The sequence below is a fragment of the Oryctolagus cuniculus genome, chromosome 8, assembly GCF_051225735.1.
Source record: "Oryctolagus cuniculus isolate XC-2025 breed Fujian yellow rabbit chromosome 8, ASM5122573v1, whole genome shotgun sequence".
NCBI classification, from domain to species: Eukaryota; Metazoa; Chordata; class Mammalia; order Lagomorpha; family Leporidae; genus Oryctolagus; species Oryctolagus cuniculus.
In genome coordinates this window covers 83,525,132-83,551,727 of record NC_142874.1, presented here as the reverse complement: position 1 = coordinate 83,551,727, position 26,596 = coordinate 83,525,132, and the positions used below count along the sequence as shown (strand labels likewise).

Below are 26,596 nucleotides of genomic sequence, written 5' to 3'. Positions count from 1 at the left end.
AATCTTAAGGATGTGTGAACAGCAGTAACTTACCTTTACTGAATTGACTGGACTTGGCGTTTTAACTGCAGTACAGGCTGGTGAAGAAAAGGACCCCTAACTCTGAAGTTCTGGAATGCTGCTATTTTGCCGTATTTTACAGTACCACAGCAACAGCTGGATTTAAATTTGTTAGAGATTACTTGTGTGTTTTTGTGTGCGTGTGTGTGTGTGTATGTGTGTGTGTGTATGTGGTTTTCATGCATAATTTTGTAAGTATGCCAATAGCAGCAAATTACTTCTCTGCTTTGTATTTTTTTTTTCTCCTTAGACCCTGGCAAGTAATATAGTCAGTCATCTGAATTAGTGACAGCCCATTCTCCAGGCTAAGGTACCATTTTGTTTTATTTCCTAATTATTAAAACATGTGCATTGCAATCATAAAAAACTGCTCTGTGTGCTCTGTCTGGTTTTAGTCATTCACGTTTGAGTACAACCATCAGTATTAGTGATGACAACTTCTGATGGTTTTCTAATGTCGTTTGGTTTGGAAAATCATTCATGTAGCTTGGTTTCTAAATTTGAAAATCATTTGACTGTTGAGTCTGCAATGGTTGCATTCTCTGTTACTTCAAGCCAGCCAGCACTTTTATATTTGGTGATCTGCTCCACTCCACTCCACTCCACTGAGCGTTCTCTGCTTTCTTTCATCTATCCATCCTATTTAAGATGCCTCTGAATTACTGAAGCTAGATTGGCCAAGTGTCTCCTCTTTGATAGGTGGCATAATGCGTATATAACTTGGATATGTTGCTCCTTGCCAGATTCTTACTCCATATGCTTTGGTTTCTTCAAAGAACTGTGAATACCCACATTGCTTCCCTCGTGTTTAGAGCAGTTGTTGGAGTTTGCTTGGGTCTTTGTATGGTCTTCAGGGTTGGGCCTGTTGGGCCCCCATTTGCCTATTTACACATATGACAGGCACAGACTAGAAATGGAGACAAGCAAATGGGAGAAAGAGCCCCAGGAATTTTGTGGGTGGTAACGTGGAATGTAGCCGCCAGCTGGAGGACTCAGGAGTGGATATTCAAGCATGAAAAAAACTACTGATTAAGCACATATTTTGAGCTTAGTCCAGTTTGCAGCAGTTGTGATAGTCCAAAAAAGATGAAAATTCCTGATCTTCTCGAGCCTCCATTCTAGTGGGGGATGGAAATGGGAGAGAAAAGCGAACAACTGTCTTAGAAGGTGAGAAACAAGATGAGACAAAGAAAGAATAGGTCAAGATGAGGGGGAGAGGGGGTGCCAGGTGAGAGTGAAGGTGCTATGTCAAATGGGCTGTTTAGGTAAATTTAGTTGACATCACATGATTTGACTTTGGGAAGGACTTGGAGGAGGAAAGAGAGAGACTCATGCAGATGTCTGGAGGAGGAATGTATGGCCAGGGATAACAGTGAGTGCAAGTGTCTTTTTTATTTTTGTGGGAGTGGAGTGAGGAAGGACAGAATGGACAACAAAGAGGTGGAGGTGATGCAGGAGCCTATCCTGGAGAGTCTTTGGACCCAGGCAATGACCTTGACTTGTAGTGTGATTTGAATGGGGAAGTGACATGCTCTGACTTGGGTCTTTGAAAGGAACTGTGCTTTCTTCATTGAGAAGGGGCTGTAAAGTGGTAAAGGTTGAAGCTAGGAGAGCTTTGGAAACTATTGCATGATCCAAGCATGAGCAGGATATTATCATGATGATGCTTTACTCTCTATCAAAATGTTCACTTGGTCAAATCTAGGTTTTAGAGATTGTGTGAAATGCTATTCTCAGTGGTCTGAAATTAGGTTTTAGATATCGCATAAAGGTTTCTATAATGACCTGCTTTCCATTCGTTCTCACCTTCCTGATTTACATCCTATGATCTAAAGTGCATATTTTATTTCAAATTCTACCCCCTGAATTACACAGATAAGTAGGTAAGTGGCTCCTGTGGCATTTTATATTGGTGGCTCAGAATTCCAAGAAGAAAAATATCATTTACCTGCCTTCTGGCAGTCTGATTAGTATATTATAGGCATCAGAGTGAACTGAAAATGAGGAGTAGAGGGATGAGAAAAATATAAATGGTATTGTAAAGCATATCTATAAATAAATTATGGGAAATCTGAAAATCATAATAAATCTTGATTTGCCTTGCTTTAAGAAAAGACAATACATAGAACGTTGAAAGCTCAAGATGGAATATCTAATTCCACAGGGGAGAAATCAAGGTGTCAGATCCTCTTACTTCACAGGGGAGGACCTAGGTGACCAGCAAGGGTAAGCAGCATCTAACCCAGACTTCTGACTCCTGGTGTTTTTGGCTGCACCGTGCTGCTAGTCAATTAGAAGAGGTCATTATGGGAGTTGTAAAACTGTTCCTGTTTGAACGACTGGTTCCCTAGTGATTTTTAAATACTCTACAGGCAATTAACTACCCATTAAAGAGACTGGTGGTGTCCATCAAGCTCTTGCAAACATGGATGAATTAGAAATGAGTAAGAGAAATATTTGAGATTAGAATTTAAGCTAATTGAAATTTATGATTTGGTTTTTCAAAATCAGTTCATATGGAACCACTGCTATAAAATTTCTCCATGGTTTTCAAGCATCAGCAGTCAAATATTTCACATGCAAGACTGTGAGCCAGTTGAAGACAAAGGATATATCTTTGTGGTCCCTCTGCCTTGTACAGAGTCATTGATAGAGACTCTACACATTATTGCTAAGTTACATTCATTTTAATATACAGGGTACACTTCCCACAAGATAGTCCAATGGCTGTGTTGTAAATGTATTTACATATTACTTCAAACTTTGTTAAGACTTTGCATAATGATTTAAAAACATGCAAATAATTTGTTCTGAGTTACTTGTTTAAGCCTCAGAGTCATGCAGAGTACTCTTTAGTAATTAGATAATTTAATACACTTTTTTAAAGGCTGCATCCCCGCATATACCTATGGATATCTGTTTATTCTGTCAGTCCTACACCTACTCCAAAATGTCTGGGTTAGAAAAAGAGGGGGGGTATTGAGGAACAGAGTAGCAAAGAGGGAAATAGGGAAGTTCTAATTTTCTCAACAATAGCCCTCCCCTTCTTACACTTTCCTACTTTTATAAACTCGTATATATTTATATATTGAGAAGAAGCACGATAGAGCTGATAGGAACAGAAGCTTTTGAACCTGATGCCTAGATTTAGATTCCAGCTCTGCCACTTGTTCTTCGTGGGACCATAAGAACTTAAGTGAACTTCTTGAGTAAATGGGTGTGTTAACAAGCTGTCTATCCTCATGAGACTGCAGTGAAGGTATCAGCTCTTAAAAATGAGCACACGTTGTAAAGGTTTATGAAAAGTGTGAAGATCATAGCTATATCTGTTTCAAATGCAATTATTTGGCACTTTATTTTAGGTGAGTTAGCTAAAGTGCAACATAAAATTTAAGTTCATCATTATACTCTTTGCAAATGAACTTAGAGTCATAGAAAGTCATTGTTTTCTAATATTTAGATTCACCAAAAGAAAGTTCTGAAAAGCGATAGCTGGATTGGAAGATGATTTTAACTATACTGATTAATTAAAGAATATCCTATTGTATTTTGATGTTCTATCTAAAAGTAAAGAGCTTGGCTAAATGAAGTAAGAATTCGTAAGGTAGAGGGTAGTGAAAACTTTATATACATATGCTTATTTATTGAGGGAGGCATTAAGTGGTAAAGATTCTATTTGGGACCCTGTATCCCATATCAGAGTGCCTTGGTTTGAGTCTTGAGTCTACTTCTGATTCCAGGGCCCTGCTCACATGCACCCTGGAAAGCAGCAAGTAATGGCTAAAGTACTTAGATTTTGGAGGGATTTCTTGGCTTCTGGCTTCAGCCTGGCCCAGCCCTGGCTGCTGCAAGTATCTGGAGAGAGAACCAGTGGCTAGGAAATCTTTTTTTGTCTGTCTCTGTCTCTGTCCTCTCTCTTTCTTTCTCTTGGTCTCTCTGCCTTTTAAATAAATAAAATAAATAAATACAAATGTAAAATGTGCACTTATATAAAGGAACTTAGACATGACTAAGGTAACTGATTTATGCTCTAGGACCACAAGTTTTCAAATTGACAGTAGGGAGTTACGGGAACCCATTATAAATCTGTGATTTTGAAGATGCGCAAGTGACCACTCAAAGGTACTATGTGACTTGTTAAAGTTGCTGGGGGATATATGTTTCTTCCACTGGTATTTCCTTCCCCTGGCAGCCCTTCCATTGGCATACCACACTCTACCTATGTGCACTGGAGTGGTGAGGCAGAGGGTGGGAGGGAGGTACTCTCTTAATTTCCTAGGGCTACCATAACAAACTACCACAAGATCAGTGGTTTCTAACAAAAGAAACATATTCTCTTACAGCTCCAGAGGGCAGAGGTCCAACATCAAGGTGCTGGCAGGGTCAAGTGTCCTCCAAAGGCTCTGGGGAAAAATCTTTCCTTGCTTCTTCCATGTTTCGGAGCCTGGAACACAGTTTAGGTCTCCTACCTACATGAGCAGCAGGGACCCAGTTACTTGAGCCATCATTGCTGTCTCCCTGGGGCTTCTTTAGCAGGAAGCTGGGATCAGGAACTGGAGCAGCCTTCAAATCCAGGCACTTCAAAGTGGGACGTGGGTGTCCCAAGCAGCGTCTTAACTAGTAAACCAATTTTGTGCCTTACAAATATTTTAAAATGGGTTCAGAACTCATGCAAAGAATAGGTGCATGATTCACTGGTCTTTATATAAACTCAGTGATTATGCAGACAGTCGATGACCAAGTAGTTCCTAAGTTTCAGGTCTCTTTACTAGAAATCCAGTAGTCTCTCCATTGTATTGCCTTGGTAAACTAATATCCTGGATATATTTAAAAAAAACAACTCTAATATTCTGTGAAATTCAGAAATTATTCTGGGATATGGCAATGGAAATTTTGAGATAATTCAGATATTGCCTAAAGCAGCTTCTTCATGCATGGAGTATTTGAGCAAAATGTATTGTATGAGATATATGCTATACATATACATCCAATAAATGCCATAGTTAGGGATACGCATGTAGATAAGAAAAATATGTAGGAACTTAATTCCCCTTAGTTGACCATATGAAATATGATAGAGTAGAGCATTTAATGAGGTTGGTAAACCTTTAAATGATGTCAATGTTTCATGCTGTTACATAAAGGATATTAATCATAGACATTTATGTTATTTATTGCTGTCATTATGTATTTTTTTTATCCATGGCAACCTCTCAGAAACTATATTGTTGGTGCATATGATGAAAGATACGATTTCAGGTCTTGGTCTAAAGCATCTTAATGGTATTTTTATTGTACATTGGAACTCATAGTGTTTCAGACCATGTCTTGCAATTTCTATGCCTATGGAAGCTGCAATTAATATTTGCACACATTTTATTAACTGCAGCTATAAGGATGCATGCTTCTTTTTTGGATTTCAGCTTTCAAAAATTTATATCTTTAAGAATAAAAAAATCAAGAAAAATCTCCCACTATTTTTAAAATTCTGTTCCAAAGGTTTAAAGACAGTGATGGCTTCTGGCACACATGACTCTGTGTCTTTGTTTTTCTAATGTATTTCATTTAGACATTAGTCCTCACAAGTTTAGCAGATTTAAAGCAAATCCACAGGCCATGAGAAAGCATGCATGAAATAGTAATTATGTGAGAACAGCAATTCTGCTCCTCTGTTGTGTTATTTTTGTTACAGTGATTTCTGCATTGAAAAATCTTCAAAATAAAAGTATGTGGCCAAAGAATCTTTTTCAGTATAGGTGTTTTAAGCACTTGTGTATTTACACACACACAAACAGGTTTATACTTAATACTAGCTGAATATTTAAATTATTTTCTCTGAGCTGCTTACTGGGTTATAAAGTACCATTTTTTTTTGGAGCTCAAAGTCATGAGTTCAAATTTCAAGTAGACATGTCTATGAGAGTTTTGCATAGAAAAGAATTTGCTTCCAAAGCAATGGATGGTCTCCTTAATCCCAGTGCATCAACCAGCATTTGCATTATTTCGTGTTGCATCCAGTGGGCTGGTAGCTTGTGCAAACCTATCTGTAGGACTAGACTAATAATTCAACAGAAAATCCTAGACTTGGTGTCACTGGCATCCTTTTTGCGTCTAAAAATCTTTGGATTTCAGACAATTTTCACTGGTTACTTGTCTGAAGGAAGACTTAAGAAAAGCTCAAAATGAAACTTTTGGAAAAATGCTGATTTGGGGCATTTATTCTCAGTGGGAATTCCTTAAAGTATCTTCATAAAAAGAGCCAAAGGGAATATTCACTGAAATATTTAAAATTATTATCTGTTTTCATTCTAAACATTCCTTCTCTTCTTTAATGTTCTCATTCCATTTCCTTCATCTTCTAGACAAAGTTGTATTTGATATTCAATATGTACCTAAAAACTTTTAAGTAAGCTTGAAGTTTCAAAGCTGGGAAAAGTGGCCTTTAGGTAGTTTAAAGTGGCTGAGAAGTAGCTAAATTTATGGCATAAGAGCTCAGGGATGCAAATACTAAATAGTAGTACTTCTAATACTAAATAGTAGAACTTCTAAGCCAAACTGCATGAAAATAAATAAATATAAATAAAAATTATTCTGCCATCTGAATTTACCTTTTTTTAAAATTTCTTATAAAGCTGTTCAGATGAGGTACACATAATTTGTGAATTTTGTAAGTATATTCTTTTTTTTTTTTTTTTGACAGGCAGAGTGGACAGTGAGAGAGAGAGACAGAGAGAAAGGTCTTCCTTTGCTGTTGGTTCACCCTCCAATGGCCGCTGCGGCCGGCGCACCGCGCTGATCCGATGGCAGGAGCCAGGTGCTTCTCCTGGTCTCCCATGGGGTACAGGGCCCAAGCACTTGGGCCATCCTCCACTGCACTCCCGGGCTACAGCAGAGAGCTGGCCTGGAAGAGGGGCAACCGGGACAGAATCCGGTGCCCTGACCGGGACTAGAACCTGGTGTGCCGGCGCCACAAGGCGGAGGATTAGCCTAGTGAGCTGCGGCGTCGGCCGTAAGTGTATTCTCTTATTATATGTCACATAGAAAACAGTTCAGAGGGAAAGTTATGGTAAACCTTGCTAAGCACATACAATGATTTTTAGGCTTGTGTTTTTGTAGATCCATACATTTTGTTGAGTTTATTTACCCTAAAAGTCCTCTTTCTCAGTTTAATGCAAACTCAACAATTTTGGGCAAGCAAGCCTTCAGAGGGATGAAATTGATATTTGAATTTTTACTTTTTATGTTCATTAGACAAGTTTCATTAGATTTCTTTTCAAGGTGCTGTTATGGAATTTAAAGCAATCAGTTAAATAAGTTATGTAGTTAAGGAACAGTAAGATAGAGCTTCCACTCACTGGTTCACTTCAAGGCCTGCAAAGGCTAGGACCAGGGCAAGCTGAAGCAGGGAGTCAGCAGCTCAATCCAGTCCTCCTACGTGGACCAAGACCTAACTACTTGAGTATTCACTGCTGTCTGCCACGGTGTGCATTAGCAGGAAGCTGGAATTAGGAGCTGGAACTGAGACTCAAACCCAGGCATTCTGATGTGGTATATAGGTGTCTTAGTGTGTGGCCTAACTTCTAGGCTAACTGCCCTTCGTAGACCCTTTAGGTATTGAATTTCAAATTGAGATTGAACTTCAGATTTGGTGTTTGGGATCATCCTGGATACCCAGAATACCTGGTAGCCTTGATTGTTAAATTCTTCATGCTAAGCACGTGTAGTTCATAAAGCCACCCTGATTGAGAACTGTCCACACTAATCCTGAATGAGCTTAATCCAAGTGGATCAGAACACTGAATTAATAAAATATTTCTTTTTTTAAAGATTTATTTCATGTATTTGAAAGAGTTACACAGAGAGGTAGAGAAAAAGAGAGAAAAAGAGGTCTTCCATCTGTTGGTTCACTCCCCAAATGGCTGCAATGGCTGAAGCTGAGCCCATCTGAAGCCAGGAGCCAGGAGCTTCTTCCTGGTTTCCCATAATTAAATCTTTAAAAATTGGGACCAGGGGCCAGCGTTGCAGCCTAGTGAGTAAAGCTACTGTGTGCAATGCCGACATCACATTTGGTCCCAGTTCATGTCCCGGCTGCTTTACTTCCCATCCAGCTCCCTGCTAATGGTCTGTGAAAAGCAGCAGCAGATGGCTCAAATGCTTGGGTCCCTGCCACCCACATGGGAGACCCAGATGAAGCTCCTGGCTACTGGCTTTGGCCTGCCCCAGCCCTGGCTATTGTGACCATCTGGGGAATCAACCAGTGAATGGAAACTCACTCTCTCTCTCCCTGTCTCTCCATCTTTTTCTGTAACTCTGACTTTAAATAAATAGGTAGATAGATAGATGGATAGATAAATTTTGTTCTTTTTTTTTAAGGGACTATAGTTTGCTGTTAAAGTAAAAAATTGCTGAGAGCTGGAAACTTCCTCTCAATCATGCCAGAGCCCTGGAGCTTGTAGAGCTGCTTCACTAGGAAGAGGACGGCTTATTCATTCTTGTTCATGGCTGATCCATGAGAAGCCTTGCTGTCATTGCCTTTGACTTCATGGACAGGGGAAATTGAAAATAAATGTAATGTCATTGTTGGTTGGGTTGAAGACCACAATATAGCTTACAATTTAGAATCTGGAAACCTGAAGCCCACTGAGGTTAAGTAAATTGCTCTCAGGTAACCATCAAGAAAGATAATAAATCAGCATAAGAACTCTGAAGATTTTGGTTTTAGTCTTATGCTTGGGGCACTGATCTATACTAGTCCCGTATAATTTATTCCTTTCTGGAGGATTATTCAAGCTTTTATATTTTTTTCAGTCATAAATTTTATTTTATGATGTTTGACCCCAGAATTTTTATTTGTTGTAAAGGGAAAATTTATACGAGCATGTTTGTAATTTAGAAAGACAGAGCCTCTTTACAAGAGCGTTCCTCGGATGGGAGCTGGGTGCAGTGACAGTGATAAGAGCACATGCTAATCTTTGAGGTCATCTCCTCCTCCTGGTGGCAAAATACTTTTAACATGTGTAAAGAGTCTCAGTTGCTGTTTAGAGCGAAATGAAATCAGACAGCAATATATAGAATCCTATATATTATATTTGAGCCCCTTGAGAATTGCATCTATGACAAAATATATTGGTCTCTCTTCAACAAAGTGAGGAGAATTTAAATTTTAAGTGTGACAGATGTTCATATCTTTCAAATAAATACTAGATAGCAGAGTTTGGGGGAGACGGCGGAGGTGATAAGAGATGTACCTGGTGATTAGTTCCAGATGCTGATGTTACATGCTGAGTGCGTCTCTCCAGAACACAGCTTCAATTACGCAATCTTATGTCTGCGGTAGTCATGTTTACATCAAGCAGGCAGAAAACAATCTCTTTTTTGATGTCTAGTGCAACTATGAACAAGAGCAGTTAAATGACTTGTAGAGCAATGTGGCGTCTTGAATTCAGTTGTGGGATCTTCTGTTCAATATACCAGGAATTCCTCAAATCCATGAATGCTATTTTAATGCCTGAATTTTAGTTATTCTGACAGTGGGCGATGCATATAGAAATATAGATGCCTGCATGTACAATTTACTTGTTAAAGGACCCATTTCCAGAAGCAATCGAATAAGTTATTTAATCCCAAAATGATAGAAATCCCCAAATTTAAAAAGGTTTGTTTTCACTGAAGGTTAATTCCAAATTCTGTAAAAATTTTCTAATTCATCTGAAATGAAACCTATCTAAATGTTATGCTTCTTATTAACAATTTTAAAGAATAATTGGTATAAACAAAAACTGTACTTCAAGTTCTAAAGTTCATTATCAATCGACCTATGTTATCCACCACTTATTCTGAGTGTTGTGGTCCACAAACAGATCAAAAACAAATGGAGAGTGCCTCTATTTGGCAACAGAACACAGTGTAATAGCTGTAGGAGCTTAGTGGAAAGAACTGGAAGTCTTAGAGTCCAGATCTGGTTCTTGTACGGACTTGACATCCTCTCTTGGATGTTTCAAAGACACCTCAAAATCAGCATGTGTGAGGCTGAACTCATGATCTTCTCTTAGACCTGGTCATCTTTCAGTGTTTACTATCTCAGCCAAGGACACTAGCACCTACCCAGTCCACAGCTCAGAAATCTAAAACTCATTTTTTACACCTCCATCTTATTAACTCCCCATTCAATCCATCAAATGATCCTCTGTAGATTGTGCCCCTGTGAAACCTCAGACCTGTGTTTCTCCCCATCTCTGCTGCCTTGACCCTGGTCCAGGATGCCATTGCCTCTTGCCTGCCCTCGTGTCTTCTAATCAGTTTGCGAACAACCTCCCAAGCCTCCTCCAGCTTGGATGCTCCAGCACAGTGACCTAGCCAAAACGCAAAGCTCATTGCGTCATCTTTCTACATCAAATGCTCTACTTATCTTCAGATAAATGGGGCCAGAGGCAGAGCCTTTGTCACAACTATAAGGCACTATATAGTCTCTCTGTTACTCATCGCTCCAGCATCACATTCCCCGTTCTCCTCTCCCGCAAAAGCCAAGTGAAATCACTCCTCTTTTGGTCATGCATTCTTTCTGGCCACAGGGCTGTGGCACAGACTTTCCTCTGTTTGGGGCCCTCTTCTCTTGCCTTTGCTTGGTTACTTTCTACCCAATTTTGAGATCTCAGCTTATACCTGGTTCTCAGGAGAATCGATGCTGACTATTACTAAGTCAAATCTTCCACTTAGAGGTTTTGATTTCTCTCTTTGTAGAACTGATTTTGTAGTCTTCTTACATATTTAATGGTGTTGCTAATTATTAGGATAGTAGCATTCACTCCTCACCTCCCTTCTTCCACCATAACTCATATTTTTATAAGACCAGAAACAGAATCCATGTCCCTTTATCAGTATGTTTCTAGCACAGGGCAATATGCTGGGCAATTTGTAGTTGTTTGACAAGTGGTTACTGAACGAATGAATGAGTGAATTAATGATCTACATCTTTCCTAAGTTCCCTACTCACTGTACTATGGTATCCTCATCTGCAAGATGGAGGAAGCTTTGCTATTTGGAAAGGTCCTTTCCCATTTTTTGATAGAATCCAAAATATGTCCAATCTGAAATTCACTGTATGAATTCATTTGGTTCCACCAGTCCATGGCTACTCAGTGGACAGGAAATGCAGCAATCGTGCAAAGGAAAGGGAAGGGAAGGAAAGGAGAGGAGAGAGAAGGTAAGCAAATGCAAAAAATGGGAGGAAAGGAAAGAAACTAGAGGTGGATGTTATCTTTAGTCCACAGGGTCATGAGTATATGACAGACCAAGAAAATTTTAACCTGCACACAGCAGAGTTTGTTTCTCTCTCTCACACACACACATCCACACACCCAGAGCTAAAGAGTCTTGTCGGTGTTTGCTTGACTAAATTAATGCGCTGATTGAAGGTTTGTGATCTGAACTCAGGAGTCTTGACTCCTAGCTACTGTACCCTTATTAATGTTCTTTTCACCAAATTAAAATCTCTGAACTTTTTTTATGTTTATATTTTAAGTTAAACTGATGTATCTTTGAGCTATAATTCAGAAATATGTAGTCTTTAAGGAAATGAAGGAGAAGGAAAAAAAAAGAGAAAAATCTGGATTGCATTTTCCTGACCCATACAGGATTTTACTAAGAAAACAACCTTTAATGTAAACAATCTCTGTATTTTTCATGTTACCTTTTGAAATACAAATTCTGTAAATAACTCAGTTGTCCTAAAATGTGCAAATTAGATTCCTCACGTCCCTATCTTGGGAGCCTTGTCTCAGGCTTGACCAAATATAAAATCCCCCGAACTTTTGCTATCCTTTTGCTCATAGCTGCTTTTCAAAAGGTAGATGACTAGGAAATGCACTTTCATTCTCCACTTAGCGCTTGAACATTAGTTTGACTTTAATAGGCTGGGATGATTTCAGCTTATAAATCTTCAACTGGAGGATAAAGTTCAAGTAGATAAAATCAAACAGATGTTGGTGGGAGGATTTATTCATGACCCATAAAAGTGCTATCATCAAAGCCGAGAATCATTTGTTTTGAATTATTACACTGTTATCAAAAGGACTGTAGCAGTCTGTTTGTTGAGGAATTGGATCTGTTTATCTGAAAACAGAACAAAGATGCCATACTCAGGCGTTCCTGGGAAAGTGTGGTTTAGATGATGGCTGACACGGTGGGGTGGCTCTGAGACACTGTGATTGACATTTGTCAGCAAATGTGGCAGTCAGGACATGTCACTCTTGACATGGCGTGGAGCAGCCCTGTGTTAACCAGAACTTGGCCAAAGGCACGGTAGAGGTCAGTGGGAGGGGAACTTCATGTGAAAAAAGAAAGCTGGTTTCTAAGTGAAGAATTAGCTGTTCTTGGGAGAAAAATAATTCGTTTTTCAAGCTTTTAGAAGAATAGCTGACAAATGGAAGTGAAACCCTCCCTATCCAGGAGTGCTTGTCCTGGACTTGTTTTAAGCACACGGACCATTTCCATGCTACTTAAGCAGGAGGACTTCACACCTGTGTGTATACACAGCCTGAGCCCTACCAAGTGACTGCATACTTCTGTGTTGCATACACTCTGAAAGCAATAAGGAAATTAAAAACATCAAAATATAGTATGAAGAAATGACTGTCTTAATCCAGTGTCTGCAGGATGAACACTAAGTCAGAGTTCCTCTTCCAACATGAATGTCCTCTCCAGTTACTTTTCACTGTTGCCCGATGTGTGCTGAATCACACAAGCAGTCGAACCCAAACCTGTAAGTTGCCTTCTATTTCCTCCCCTTTGGACTCAGAACTCTCGCCCATTCAGCTGAGTCTACCTACTCAACTTTGCCTTCACCTCGGAACTCCGAAGCACTCCCCTCTTCCTGGAGTTTTTGCTTTCACTGCTGTTATCAATGCAAAGGATTGATCTTCTCCTCCACATCTGCCTAAGGTTCTCTGCCCTGTTGTGGGCATCTTTTCCATCTTTTGCTTCAAGAATGAGGTTGACACTCTGATAAACGTTGTTATACCTTCCAAGAAAATGAAATTATATTTACAATTTTGCATGCAATCAGAGGACATACCAAAATCTGCTGAAGTCATTTTTGGATTTTTATCCCAATCCTTTAGGAATAATTGCCTCTGATAAATCCTTCCAGACCCAGCGGAAGCCCTATTTCTCCAGGAAACTACATCCTCACAATGCATAATCTGGTTAGTTGATGTGACACTTAACAAAGAGGGCCTCAGTGTGTAAGAGGCTGAGATTGAATGCTGAGGTCTACCCCTCTGTAACTCTAGGATGCAGCTCCTTGGGATTTCATTTTTTCCTACAATAAATTAAACAAACCAAGCTTTTGTTTCCATCAAACAGTTGGATTCGTGTCTTGTTCTCACTGCTTTAACTGGTTTTATGCTTTCTGAGGGAGTCATGGTTTATCAGCTATTTCTACGTTATAGGTCATCTATCATAACACTAGTTTCTAGAAATTAACAACAAACACTTGTTGACTACATAGATTTAAGAAAATAAAGCAAATATCATACTGCTTGATTTTTTTCCTGCTAATTTGAATCTGAAATGTCTTTGTGCCAAATACAGAAGCAGACATTTTAATTTAAGTGAAAAGTCAGGTGGTATCTCCTTGGCTTTGTTTCTTACACTCACCCCCTTCTCCCTTTTTTGTTAATATAAAGAGAACAGATCTCATGTATTTCACAGCGACAGTTCTAAGAAGATAACAATACTAACCTTTCTCCCCGCCTCCTTCCTTCAATTCCCTCTTTCCTTCCTTTTTTTCTTGAATTTTTGCAGATATATTTTAAATGCAGTCTATAATCACAGGCTTAATTCACCAGTAACCATAATATTCAACAAATAAAAAGTAGGGAGACCACAGTTCCACAGAGTATAAACAAAGGCTAAAAACAACAATCATATTATAAGATTCCATTTCATTCCTATACATTATTTTTGTATTCAATATTAACTGCCACATACCTGATAAGACATATAATATTTGTCTTTTTGGGACTGCCTTATTTCACTAAGCATATTGGTTTTCAATTGCATCCATTTTGTTGCAAAAAATAGGATTTCATTCTTTTTTGTGGCTGTGTAATATTCCATTGTGTATATATACTACATTTTCTTTATCCAGTCATCAGTTGCTGGACACCTGGGTTGATTCCATGTTTTAGATACTACAATAAATGTGGGAGTACAATACCTCATATGGTGATTTCATTTATGCTTATCTCTTTGTTCCAAAAGTTAAGACTACATTGTCTGCACTATTTTAATATGAAGAATCTTGATTTTCATTTTTAGAGTTTTTTTTTCCTTTTTGGGAATGTGTATAGATTTTGCTCAGTGGGTATACAATGGTACAACCTGAATATCATTTCACATTTTCCTCTGCATAACTATTTTCCAAACCCAATTTAATTGCAAACTTGTAATACTCTCCAAATGTGATTTGTATCAGAGGCCTGAGGAAAGCAAACAGTATAAATTTGGAAATGTTCCACGCAGGGCCACTGCCACTACTTGGATGGAAAGGCAACCACAGACCTGAAGTTTCCTCAAGAGAATGCCTGGTACCTCTGGCACCCTAGAAAGGTACACATTTAAACAGACAATAGATGACCTCACATACTTGGTTGTGATGTCTTTAGTCAGTTCTTCTAACATTCTGGGGACTTCCGTGGTAAACGTTACTATGTCTAATGCTGCTCATACCATTAGGGAAAGTCCAAAGGTCTTCCTTTCTTTTTTCCCATGAAATTCCTCCAGGAAAAAGAGCTCTGATATCAATCAAAGTCTCAAAAAGAGCTCCTATATGAATCAAAGACTCAGGGGTGACTTTAATGACAAAGTTTCTGCAGGAGGAATAAAAGAATTTAAACAAAATTTATTACATTGGGATAAAGTCTTGCCTCTCTCTCCACCACACCTCTCCCCGTTGTCCTCCTTCTTTGATGGTGGATATTTGGAAGTTCCCTTCTCCTATACATAGGGCTGGTGCATTGGATGGATGCCAGACATGTCCCTCTCCACTTACATTTCCTCTGCCACTCCCCTCCCAGCACAAACACACAGGAAAACACACGCGCAGACACGCTCATGATTAGGTGGAGCTGAATAAAGAAGAGCATGAAATGAGAAACTCAGCCAGGGCATTCAGATTCATATTTACTACTCTATAGTGACCCCAACAGGGTATGTTCCTAGAGGGAGGAACCAAAGGGTAGACTGTGGAAGCCTCAAGCTCAAAGGATTAATTATTTTCTAGGCATACTTTTGAAAGAACCAAGTTCACCAGCATTGAGATTAATATGAGGTTGTAGCAAAATCCAAATATTTAAAATGACAGAGGGGCAGGTGTTTGGCTTAGCACCTAATAAGCTAGGTAAGAGACCCCCATCCCACAGTGGAGTACCTGGATTCGATGTCCATCCCTGGCTCCTGATTTGAGCTTCCTGCTACAAACAGATTCTGGAGCCAGTGGATGATGGTTCAAGTAACTGGGCCCCTGCTGTCCATGTGGAAGACCTGGAAAGGATTCCTGGCTCAAAGTTTGAGCATCACTCCAGCCCCCAACTGTTGTGGGATCTGAGGAATGAATTAGTAGATGGAAGATTTCTGTCTCTGTTTCTCTTTCTCTTCTCTCTCATTCTCTCTGCTTCTCTTTCTCACTTTTATTCTGCATTTCAAATAAAATAAAATGAACACAAGAAAGAAAGAAAGAAAGAAAGAAAGAAAGAAAGAAAGAAAGAAAGAAAGAAAGAAAATGGAGGGAAGGATCAAGAAAAGAAGAAAAAGGAAGCAGAAAAAGAAAGGAAATGGTATGCATTGATTTGAGGTGTATAAAAATCTTTGAAAATCCAACATGATGGTTGTTAGCAGGTCAAACACTTGTGAATGATTACTCTAATCTCTTCTCCTGTTTGAATGTCACTAATACTTATCTGGAAAACAAAAACAACAAATAAACAATATGGATTATCAAGAGTGTTGACTGGGTATAAGCCAAGGATGGTTTTGTATGGCTTACACACTGGGTTTCTGCTTTGACTTTATTAGGATTGCTGGCATTTAGAATGTAAACATTTTTAGGGGTGTAAGCAATTGGCTCAGTGGTTAAAATGCCACTCGGGACATCCGCATTCCATTTTGGAGTGCCTCTCAAGTCCCAGATCCATGTCTGATTCCAGTGTCCTGCCAGTGTACACCCTGAGAGGCAGCAAGCGATGGCTCACGCGCTTGAATCCTTGCCATCCATGTGGGAGACTTGGATTAAGTTTCTGGGCCCCTGGCTTCAGCCTGGCCCAGTCCCAGCTATTGTGGGCACATAGGGAGCAAACCATTACTGTCTCCCTGCCATTGTCTTTGTATTTTACAGATAAAATGAAAATCATTAAGTAAAAAATTAGAAATTCAGATAAAATGTTTAATGTCAGGTATCTCTCTCTCTCTCTCTCTTTTTTTTTTTTTTTTTTTTTTTTTTTTGGACAGGCAGAGTGGACAGTGAGAGAGAGAGAGACAGAGAGAAAAGTCTTCCTTTGCCGTTGGTTCACCCTCCAATGGCCGCCGCGGCCGGCACGCTGCAGCCAGCGCATCGCGCTGATCCGATGGCAGGAGCCAGGTACTTATCCTGGTCTCCCATGGGGTGCAGGACTCAAGTATTTGGGCCATCCTCCACTGCACTCCCTGGCCACAGCAGAGAGCTGGCCTGGAAGAGGGGCAACCGGGACAGAATCTGGCGCCCCGACCGGGACTAGAACCCAGTGTGCTGGCGCCGCAAGGCGGAGGATTAGCCTAGTGAGCCGCGGCGCCGGCCAGGTATCTCTTAAATGCTGGGAATTCTAGCAAATACGGGCCCACGTTTGCACAAGACTCAATTACCTGGAATTACAAGCAACTGACCTTGTAGACAGGATGTGTGCTCTTCACTTTACATTAATCCTTACTGTTGCTTAGTGCTTATAGCCTAACAGGGTAACCAAGCAGTAACTTGCTCAGTCACCCCAGGTATTTGAATGTACAAACAGTGCTTTAAAATGATTCCTAGCAAAGTCCAATAATATACTTTTGTTGACTTGAAGTGCATTGGACATCCTTAACTCTTTAATCAGAAAAGTTCTACATAGTACTAAATAATTGTCTACCTTGCTATAACCCTTCACTTAATGAAGACATTATGTCACCATTCAGCCATTTATTCTCTAGGCAAGACAAGATTCTTTCTCCTGAAAAAAATTTTTTTAGATTTTAATAATTTTCAGTCTACCTACAACACCTGTAGGAAGCCAGATATGTAAGGCTTTCTTAACAGGAATACGGACCTTTTTGATTGTGTTAAGACTCTCAGCATTCAATAGCTCTAACATGTCTCTTAGCATTGTTGCATTTTTAAAAAAGATTATTTATTTGAGAGGTAGATTTACAGATGGAGAAAAGGAGAGGGAGAGAAAGAGAGAGAGAAAGAGAGAGAGAGAGGGGGAGAGAGAGAGAGATTTTCCATCCACTGGCTCACTTCCCAAATGGCCACCACAGCTGGAGCTGGGCTGATCTGAAGCCAGGAGCCAGGAGCTTCTTTCAGGTCTCCTACATGGGTGCAGGAGCCCAAGCACTTGGGCCATCTTCTACTGCTTTCCCAGGCCATAGCAGGCAGCCGGATCAGAAGAGGAGCAGCTGGAATTTGAACAGGCGCCCATATGAGATGCTGGTGCCGCAAGTGGAGGCTTTACCTGCTAGGCCACAGTGCATGCTCCACATTGTTACTTTTTTTATAAATGGTACTGATGGTTTTTATTAGACTAAAATTTATATTATTTTTAGCTTTACTTGAAGTCTATTAGCATCTAACCACTAATCCATCAGCACCTAATAATCTACCTACTTACCTAAATAGGGCCATTACCAACAATGGAAATTATTAATTTTAGTAGATTGGGGAGCCAGGTTGATTCTTTTCACTTAGCCACTTAAAATATTTGTTTGTGGCTCCTCTATTTTTTTTTTTTTTTTATTTGACAGGTTGAGTTATAGACAGTGAGAGAGAGAGATAGAGACAGAGAGAAAGGTCTTTCTTCCGTTGGTTCACTCCCCAAATGGCTGCTATGGCTGGCGCTGCACTGATCTGAAGCCAGGATCCAGGAGCTTCTTCCTGGTCTCCCATGCGGGTGCACGGGCCCAAGCACTTGGGCCATCCTCCACTGTCTTCCTGGGCCACAGCAGAGAGCTGGATTGGAAGAGGAGCAATCGGGACTAGAACCCAGCACCCATATGGGATGCAGGCACCGCAGGCGGAGGATTAACCAAGTGAGCCACGGCGTTGGCCCCTGTGGCTCCTCAGACACTGAGCTGAGTATTACAGGAAAAACTAAGCCCGAGTCAAATTCGGGACATGGCGTTTTATAGAGAAGGAAAGTGAACGCTGTGGTTGTACAACCAGTAAAGGAGGAACACGGATTTGAAATTTAGCCTGCAAGGTTTGGAAGTCTTCGTTTTTTCCACTGTGCTGTGTCCCTTTCTGTGCATCAGATAATCACACACAATCAGCTATAAATAAGCATAACTTATAAGATGGGATTGGGATATTATTGTTGGCTACTCTTGTCCCATTTCCTGAATGTGAACTCTGGCAAGTCTGACTTTTCTGAGCAGTCTTAAGTAAAAGAAAGCACAATGGTCACTTTTTTTTTTTTTTTTTTTTTTTTTTTTTACAGGCAGAGTGGACAGTGTGAGAGAGAGAAAGGTCCTCCTTTGCCGTTGGTTCACCCTCCAATGGCCGCCGCGGCCAGCGCGCACTGCGCTGATCTGAAGCCAGGAGCCAGGTGCTTCTCCTGGTCTCCCATGGGGTGCAGGGCCCAAGCACTTGGGCCATCCTCCACTGCACTCCCTGGCCACAGCAGAGAGCTGGCCTGGAAGAGGGGCAACCGGGACAGAATCTGGTGCCCCGACCGGGACTAGAACCTGGTGTGCCGGCGCTGCTAGGCGGAGGATTAGTCTGTTGAGCCGCAGCGCTGGCCCGGTCACTTTCAATCACAAGCAAAATCTCACTTTAGGAATCAGAGTGCCAAGTCCCAGACATGAGTCAACCCTCCCTTTTCCCTCTCCCATATTCCGTGTCCCTCTGCGCGTCCCTCTCCATCTGCCAGCTGCAATCCTGCGCGCGGGTGCTTTTGTGCACATGAAGGCGTATGTTCTGGGCCTTTGTATTGCTCTCTGTTTTCCAAGCTGAATAATCCTTGTTTTCCCAGCAGTTCATTGCACAGAATGCCCTTCTATTGGAGTCCCTGGAGGGCCTTTTGCGCAGGACTCCAAAGGGCTGGGACTTGACCTCCTTTTCCATGTGGTCCACTTTGCCTAAGCAGACTTCGCAATAGTCAAGTTTAGAGTACAGCAAGCGTCCTTTGTTTTTTGCCCCTGTTCCCTCTGTGCTTGCAGGCAAGCATCAAGCACCCTCTTCCAGCTGCACCACACGATCGCACTCGAACAGGACTCTGGCAGAAGAGAGGCTCACCAAGCTTGGGCACAGGAGGCAGATTCGTTATCCTCTTGGGAGGAGAAAACAGGGATCCATTGACATTAAGCTTCTCTTCAGAGTTAGTCTCCCCACTTTTATACTCTCAATGTGAGCGTAGAAATTATTAAAATTATTAAAAGGTTGTGTAACTGATTTTGCCTCAACAAGTACTTATGATACATAGTTGTGAATTCTAAATTCTAAGCTGGACTGCAACAAATAAGAATTTATGGTAGAGGGCATTTGATCATTTAAAAATTGGTATCTTTTGATGATAATAGTGATTTAGGCTGCCCCGTGGCATAGCGGGTTAAGCTGCTGCCTGCAGTGCTGGCATCCCATATGGGTGCTGGTTTTGTGTCCCGGCTGCTCCTCTTCCCATCCAGCTCTGCTATGTCCTGGGAAAGCAGTGGAAAGATGGCTCAAGACATTGGGCCTCTGCACCCGTGTGAGAGACCCAAAAGAAGATCCTGGCTCTTGACTCCTGATCAGCTCAGTTCTTACCTTTGTGGCTATTTTGGGGAGTGAGCCAATAGATGGAAGATCTCTTTCTCTCTGACTCTCCCCCGAGCCCTCTATAACTCTACCTTTTAAATAAATAAATAAATCTTAAAAAATAATTTAGAATTATCATAAGAAGCTTTCAAGAGACTCATTGATTAATTTCAAAACATTAACAATGTTTATCTAAAATACCTTTAGATTTCTTTGACAATATTATATTTCTTTCTTTTGTTAAAAATTTTATTTGAAAGAGTTGTGGAGAGAGAAGGAGAGACACACGTAGAGAGTCATCCATCCTCTGGTTCACTTCCCGAATGATTGCTATGGCTGAAGCTGCCATATGGGAGGCCAGCACTGCTTAATACCAGCCATGGCTTAATCTGGGATGCCACAGTGAGTGCCAGCCCCAGAATTTCTTTCTAATGGATGTTGAGGTTGTTTCAAATATGTAAATACATTGAATGCACATGTAAACAACCCTCCAAAGTGCAATATCAAGCTCTCACAAACCAGACCTCATGTGTCCATTTAAAAAAGAAAAGTAGCCCCATGATAAGAAGACTTAAGCATTTCTGGATTCAGGAAGCTTATTATTTGACTGAGAAGTGACCAAATTGCCACTGTCTCTTGTCCACGGTTGTGATTTCAAACATCATTAAATCTTTTAAACAGCTGAGATGAAATATGCTGGGCTTCTTTTTCTCAACCCTGAGAAGTCAGGACGCATCCCAAGCTTGTTTGGGCCATTGGCTCCAGAGCCCCTCCCCAGGGTGCCTCCCCAGGGATTCTTTCTCTTGGGCAGCAAGTCCATTATTACCATTGAGAGATAACTGCTGTTGAAGAAGTGGGAACGTGCTGAAGAGGTGGTGAAACAAAGCAGGGGTTAAGCAGAGACTGCCCCCAAGTCAAGTCATTGCTTACCTGCAGTTTGGCTGGATCAAGAATTACAGCCGTGGTAATTAGCAGGTGCATTTTTGTGTGATGACATGCAAGGCCTATGACTTCCTTCCTTTCTACCTCTCTTTCCTTCCTTTTTTTTTTTATTTCCCTGAGACTTGTCCTAAGGAGAAAGCCAGGGTGGGGGTGGAGGTGTGGAGATGAAGTGAGAATTAGATTAAAGCTGCCTTGCACTGCTGAATGCTGAGCCTACATGAGCTGCAGGATCAAGGGCCAGCCCTGGCAAAGCTTTGCTACAGTTGCTAAAAGTAAGCACAGCATCAGAATTTTGTCCTTCTCCAATGCTGTCTGCTTTTAGTAAGGGTCACTGGTAGCAGTGGGGCTGCTCTGAAAAATCAAGGATAAAGAATAAATAACTGTAAGCCTTAGAGGCTCAAACAAATTATTTTCTGGTTGGCAGACAGAGTGCTAAGTGGGAGGCAGTGAGCTTGAACCTGAGTGTCTTGATTGGCGATCGGTGCCTGCCTTTCTCTGTGTCCAGAAAGCTTCCAACTGAGAAACACATTATCAAGTTCGAGTAACAGTCCTTGAGCACACAAAAAGGCACATAGAAACACATTCAAGCACCAGGAGAAAAAAAGGAGCAGGTAGTTAACCTGCTTTCTCTGTGTGTTCTGGATATGGGACTTAGCGGAGGTATCTTGGATGGCATGGTTGCTTTAGATACAGCAAAATAGATTATGCATGTAAGGTATTGAATCAAGAGTTTCTTCTCACTAGTGAGGTAGAATTTGATGGATCTTTTGTTTGCTACACATTTTTAAAGTTGGTAAGTTCTTGACAGTCAATCTCAGAAAGATTATTCCCCCTTTTTTCTCAAATCCTTTTGCTACACTTGTCATGCAAATCTTTTTATTGAAATGCTGCATGTTCTATTGATGGTTCTGTGTGTTCAACACAACTGTTATGCTTAAGCACATGAAATTTGAGGACAGAAAGGAGCTGACTTCCAGCCGGACTTTCCTTTGGTGAATGGCAACTTACATAAACAAGGTGTCCACTCCTTGGGCTGTTAGCAGCCACAGTTAACCTGTCCAGAAAGTACTTATGACTATTTCTCACTTTCTAGCGAGAGTGTTGAAAACTTACAACCTCTTTGGGAATTTCACTTTCCTTCATGAAGTTGCAAGGAAAGACATTTTTATGTACTTTTAATTAGAAGCTGTTTAGAATGTTGACAGGTCTATTCCATCACATAAAATTAGAGGAGACTGAAGCACAGCTCTCAGTCCTCTCAACAAAGGTAAGCCATTGTGTTGGAATTTTATTTAGCTAAAAAACTACAAAAACTGAGTTGCTTTATATTGTGATAATAGTACTAATGTGACTAACAGTGTTAATAGTTTCATTGATGCATTGAATGCTTACTAGGTGCTAGGTACTATTCTGTACTTTATGAGGGCAACGCCAAAAAGTGGATACAAAACATTTAGTTCAAAAGACAAAACTGAAGATGTACACACTATTTCTCAACATAAGCTCCATCAAGTTCAAGACACTTTTTTAAAAAAAGATTTATTTGTTTATTTGAAAGTCAGAGTTCCCCCCCGGAGGGGAAGGAGAGGCAGAGAGAGAGATACAGGTCTTCCATCCACTGGTTCACTCCCCAGATGGCTGCAATGGCTGGAGCTGTGCCGATCTGAAGCCAGGAGCCAAGAGCCTCCTCCGGGTCCTCCACACAGGTGCAGGAATACAAGGCTGTGAGCCATCTTCGACTGCTTTCCCAGGCCATAGCAGAGAGCTGGATTGGAAGTGGGACAGCCAGGACTCAAACCAGCACCCAAATAGGATGCCGGCACCACAGGTGGCGGCTTTACCCACTACACCACAGCACTGGTCCCTCAAGACACTTTTGTAAGCAGTCATCCTAGTCACACAGTGCATCCCTGAAGAACTGAGGGTCCCCGAAATTTCCGTCTTCCAGTGCAGCCTTTGTTACACTATGAGTATGAACTGAAGAAAAACAGAAGCTTTTTCAAGGTTTTCTTTATAAGATTAGAAAATAAACAAGTCAAGAGGAATCCAATTCAGACTATAAGGTAGATGCCTAATGATTTCCCATGGAAACTTTTGCAAAATTGCCCTCCTTTGATGAGAAGAGTGGCCAGGAGCATTGCTACAGTGGTGAAGGAAGCTGGAGCATTGTTTTGGTGGTGAAAGTTTCCTGGATTGTTTTTTCTGTTACAGCTCTGACTTCCCTTCTGGAAACAAAATCTCAAGTTTAGCAGATGGCATTGCTCTTTGACTCCAGAACTTCAACAAGAGAGATGCCTTGAGCATCCCAGAAATGTTGTCATGATCTTTGCTCTCAACTCGTCTGCTTTTGCTTTGATTGGACCACTTCTATCTCTTGCTCTGAACGTGTTTTATTTTTAGGGTTGTTCTGATAAAGCCATGTTTCTGCTTACCCCTTGCTTCATTTCTTTTTTTAAAAACTTTTATTTAGTAAATATAATTTTCCAAAGTACAGTTTATGTATTACAATGGATTCCCCCCCATAACTTCCCTCCCACCCGCACCCCTCCCATCACCTGCTCTCTCTCCCATTCCATTCACATCAAGATTCATTTTCAATTATCTTTATATACAGAAGATCAATTTAGTATATATTAAGTAGAAATTTCATCAGTTTGCACCCACACAGAATATAAAGTGTAAAATACTGTTTGTGTACTAGTTATAGCATTAATTCACATTGGACAACACATTAAGGACAGAGATCCCACATGAGGAGTAAGTGCACAGTGACTCCTGTTGTTGACTTCACAAATTGACACTCTTGTTTATGGCGTCAGAAATCTCCCTAGGCTCTAGTCATGAGTTGCCAAGGCTATGGAAGCCTCTTGAGTTCTCCGACTCTTATCTTGTTTAGACAAGGTCATAGTCAAAGTGGAAGTTCTCTCCTCCCTTCAGAGAAAGGTACCTCCTTCTTTGATGGCCCATTTTTCCTGTTGGGATCCTACTCACAGAGATCTTTCATTTAGGGTTTTGTGTTTTTTTTTGTTTTTTTTTTTGTTTTTTTTTTTTTTTTTGGCAGAGTGTCTTGGATTTCATGCCTAAAATACTCTCATGGGCTCTTTAGCCAGATCTGAATGCCTTAAGGGCTGATTCTGAGGCCAGAGTGCTGTTTAGGACATCTGCCATTCTATGAGTCTACTGTGTATCCCACTTCCCATGTTGGATTGTTATCTCCCTTTTTTATTCTATCAGTTAGTATTAGCAGACACTAGTCTTGTTTGTGTGATCCCTTTGACTCTTAGACCTATCAGTGTGATCAACTGTGAACAGAAATTGATCACTTGGACTAGTGAGATGGCATTGGTACATGCCACCTTGATGGGATTGAATTGGAATCCCTTGGCACATTTCTAACACCACCATTTGGGCAAGACTGATTAAGCATATCCCAAATTGTACATCTCCTCCCTCTCTTATTCCCACTCTTATATTTAACAGGGATCACTTTTCAGTTAAATTTCAACAGCTAAGAATAAATGTGTGTTAATTACAGAGTTCACATCTTCCAATTACCTGAAGAAATGCTTCAGGGCCCCCTTGTCAGGGCCCGGTGAGTTAAGTTGTGGCCTGCTATACCAGCATCCCATATGATCACTGGTTCGAATCCCTGCTACTCCACTTCTGATCCAGCTCCATGCTAAAGCACCTGGGAAAGCAGTGGAGGATGGCTCAAGTCTCTGGGCTCCTGTACCCTTGTGGGAGACCCAGAGGTCTCCTGGCTTATGCCTGGTCCAGTGCTGGTCATTGGTGTCATTTAGGGAGTGAACCAGCGACTGGAAGATCTCTCTCTCTCTCTCTCTCACTCTCTTTCCTTTTCTGTCTCTGATTTTTAAATAAACAAATAAGTCATTATAAAAAGAAATGCTCCAGGATCTTCTAATTTGTTTAAAATTTCCATTGAAATTTCTGTTTTTGTCTATAGCTCATCTGGGTGCCACAGTTTTGGCAGCCATTGAACAGAACATTCCATCAATTGATGACTGGATAAAGAAATTATGGTATACATACACTATGGAGTACAATCAGCTATAAAAATTAAAAAAAAGGAAATCCTGTCTTTTGCAACAAAATGGATACAATTAGAAAGCATCATACTTAGTGAACTAAGCCAGCCCTAAAAAGACAGATATCATATGCTTTCCCTGATCAGGTAAAACTAATAGAGTACCTAAAATGTAATGTATTGGAGTGAAATGGACACTGAGATTTGATGATTGTCTACAGCCCTTGTCTCTATGTGAAGAACGGTGTTTTTTCTCCATATTATTTTCTCCATATTATTCACTTAGTGTAGGGTTCACCTTATGATCATTAAGTAAAGTTAAAATAGATCTTTGTAAATATTAAAAGTGGGTAGAAATGGGAGGAGGAGAAGAAAGAAGGATTGGAGTATGGGTGGGAAGTATCACTATTTTCTCAAACCTGTATATATTAAATGCATGAAACTTGCATAACTTAAATAAAATTTTAAAAAAAGATAATAAGGCTAGAGTTACATTGTGACTCTGTAAAACTTGATCTTAGCTATTGTGAATTGAGCTGTAATGAACATAAGGGTACAGTAACTCTTTCATATACTGATTTCTTTTGGTTTGGATATAGTGGAGAATATTGTGAAGATGAGGCATAGGTAGTATATGCTTATTCGTGGCATGCTAAGTTGGGGAAGGAGTTCTTGCTAGTGATGAAAGCTAAATTGTAAGTTCCCTAGTAGGAGATCAACAGATGATACTTATAGATGAAAACTCCAAGTAAGAAGAGCATATTATTTACAGGTAGGAAGATTTTTTTTTTTGATAGGCAGAGTTAGACAGTGAGAGAGAGACAGAAAGAAAGGTCTTCCTTCCGTTGGTTCACCCCCCAAATGGCCGCCACAGCCAGAGCGCTGCTCTGATCCAAAGCCAGGAGCCAGGTGCTTCCTCCTGGTCTCCCATGTGGGTGCAGGACCCAAGTACTTGGGCCATCCTCCCCTACCCTCCTGGGCCACAGCAGAGAGCTGGACTGGAAGAGGAGCAACCGAGACAGAATCCGGCGCCCCAACCAGGACTAGAACCTGGGGTGCTGGCACCGCAGGTGGAGGATTAGCTAAGTGACCTGCAGCGCCACCAAGTAAGAAGATTTTTAAGAAGAGAAGCAACTAAAAGTTGAGAGGGGCTTCCTCTAAGAGGTAGAACTTGAGAAAGGAGAATCAGAGGCTGCAGGTTCAGCTTGCTTAAGCATTACACAATAGCCCAAATTATAGCAAAAGTTATTTTGCTTTTTAATTTTCTGTGCTTTGTTTGTACTTCATTGATATTTTAAATTATCTCTGTTGGTCTTTAAAGACACTTAGACCCTAGAGAGAGCATTAGGGAAGATGTACAAACACACACACACACACACACACACACACACATATTTAAATTTGGCATGTGGGGAGTTGTGAGTTCACCATACCTGGTCCTCTTTCCTCATAACCAAGGAATTTCAGAGTGGGAAGAGGCCTTTAAAAATAGTGTCATTCAATTCGTTCTTAATATACAGGAAAAATGTGTA

General features: G+C 40.7%; 1 long non-coding RNA gene across 1 annotated transcript; it reads left to right on the top strand.

Moving 5' to 3' along the window:
* On the top strand, positions 1-25,445 carry LOC149125070 (uncharacterized). Its single transcript, XR_016212566.1, has 3 exons — positions 1-370; positions 14,584-14,670; positions 24,984-25,445. It is a non-coding gene; the product is annotated as an uncharacterized LOC149125070 (long non-coding RNA).
* Positions 25,446-26,596: the final 1,151 nt, after the last annotated feature.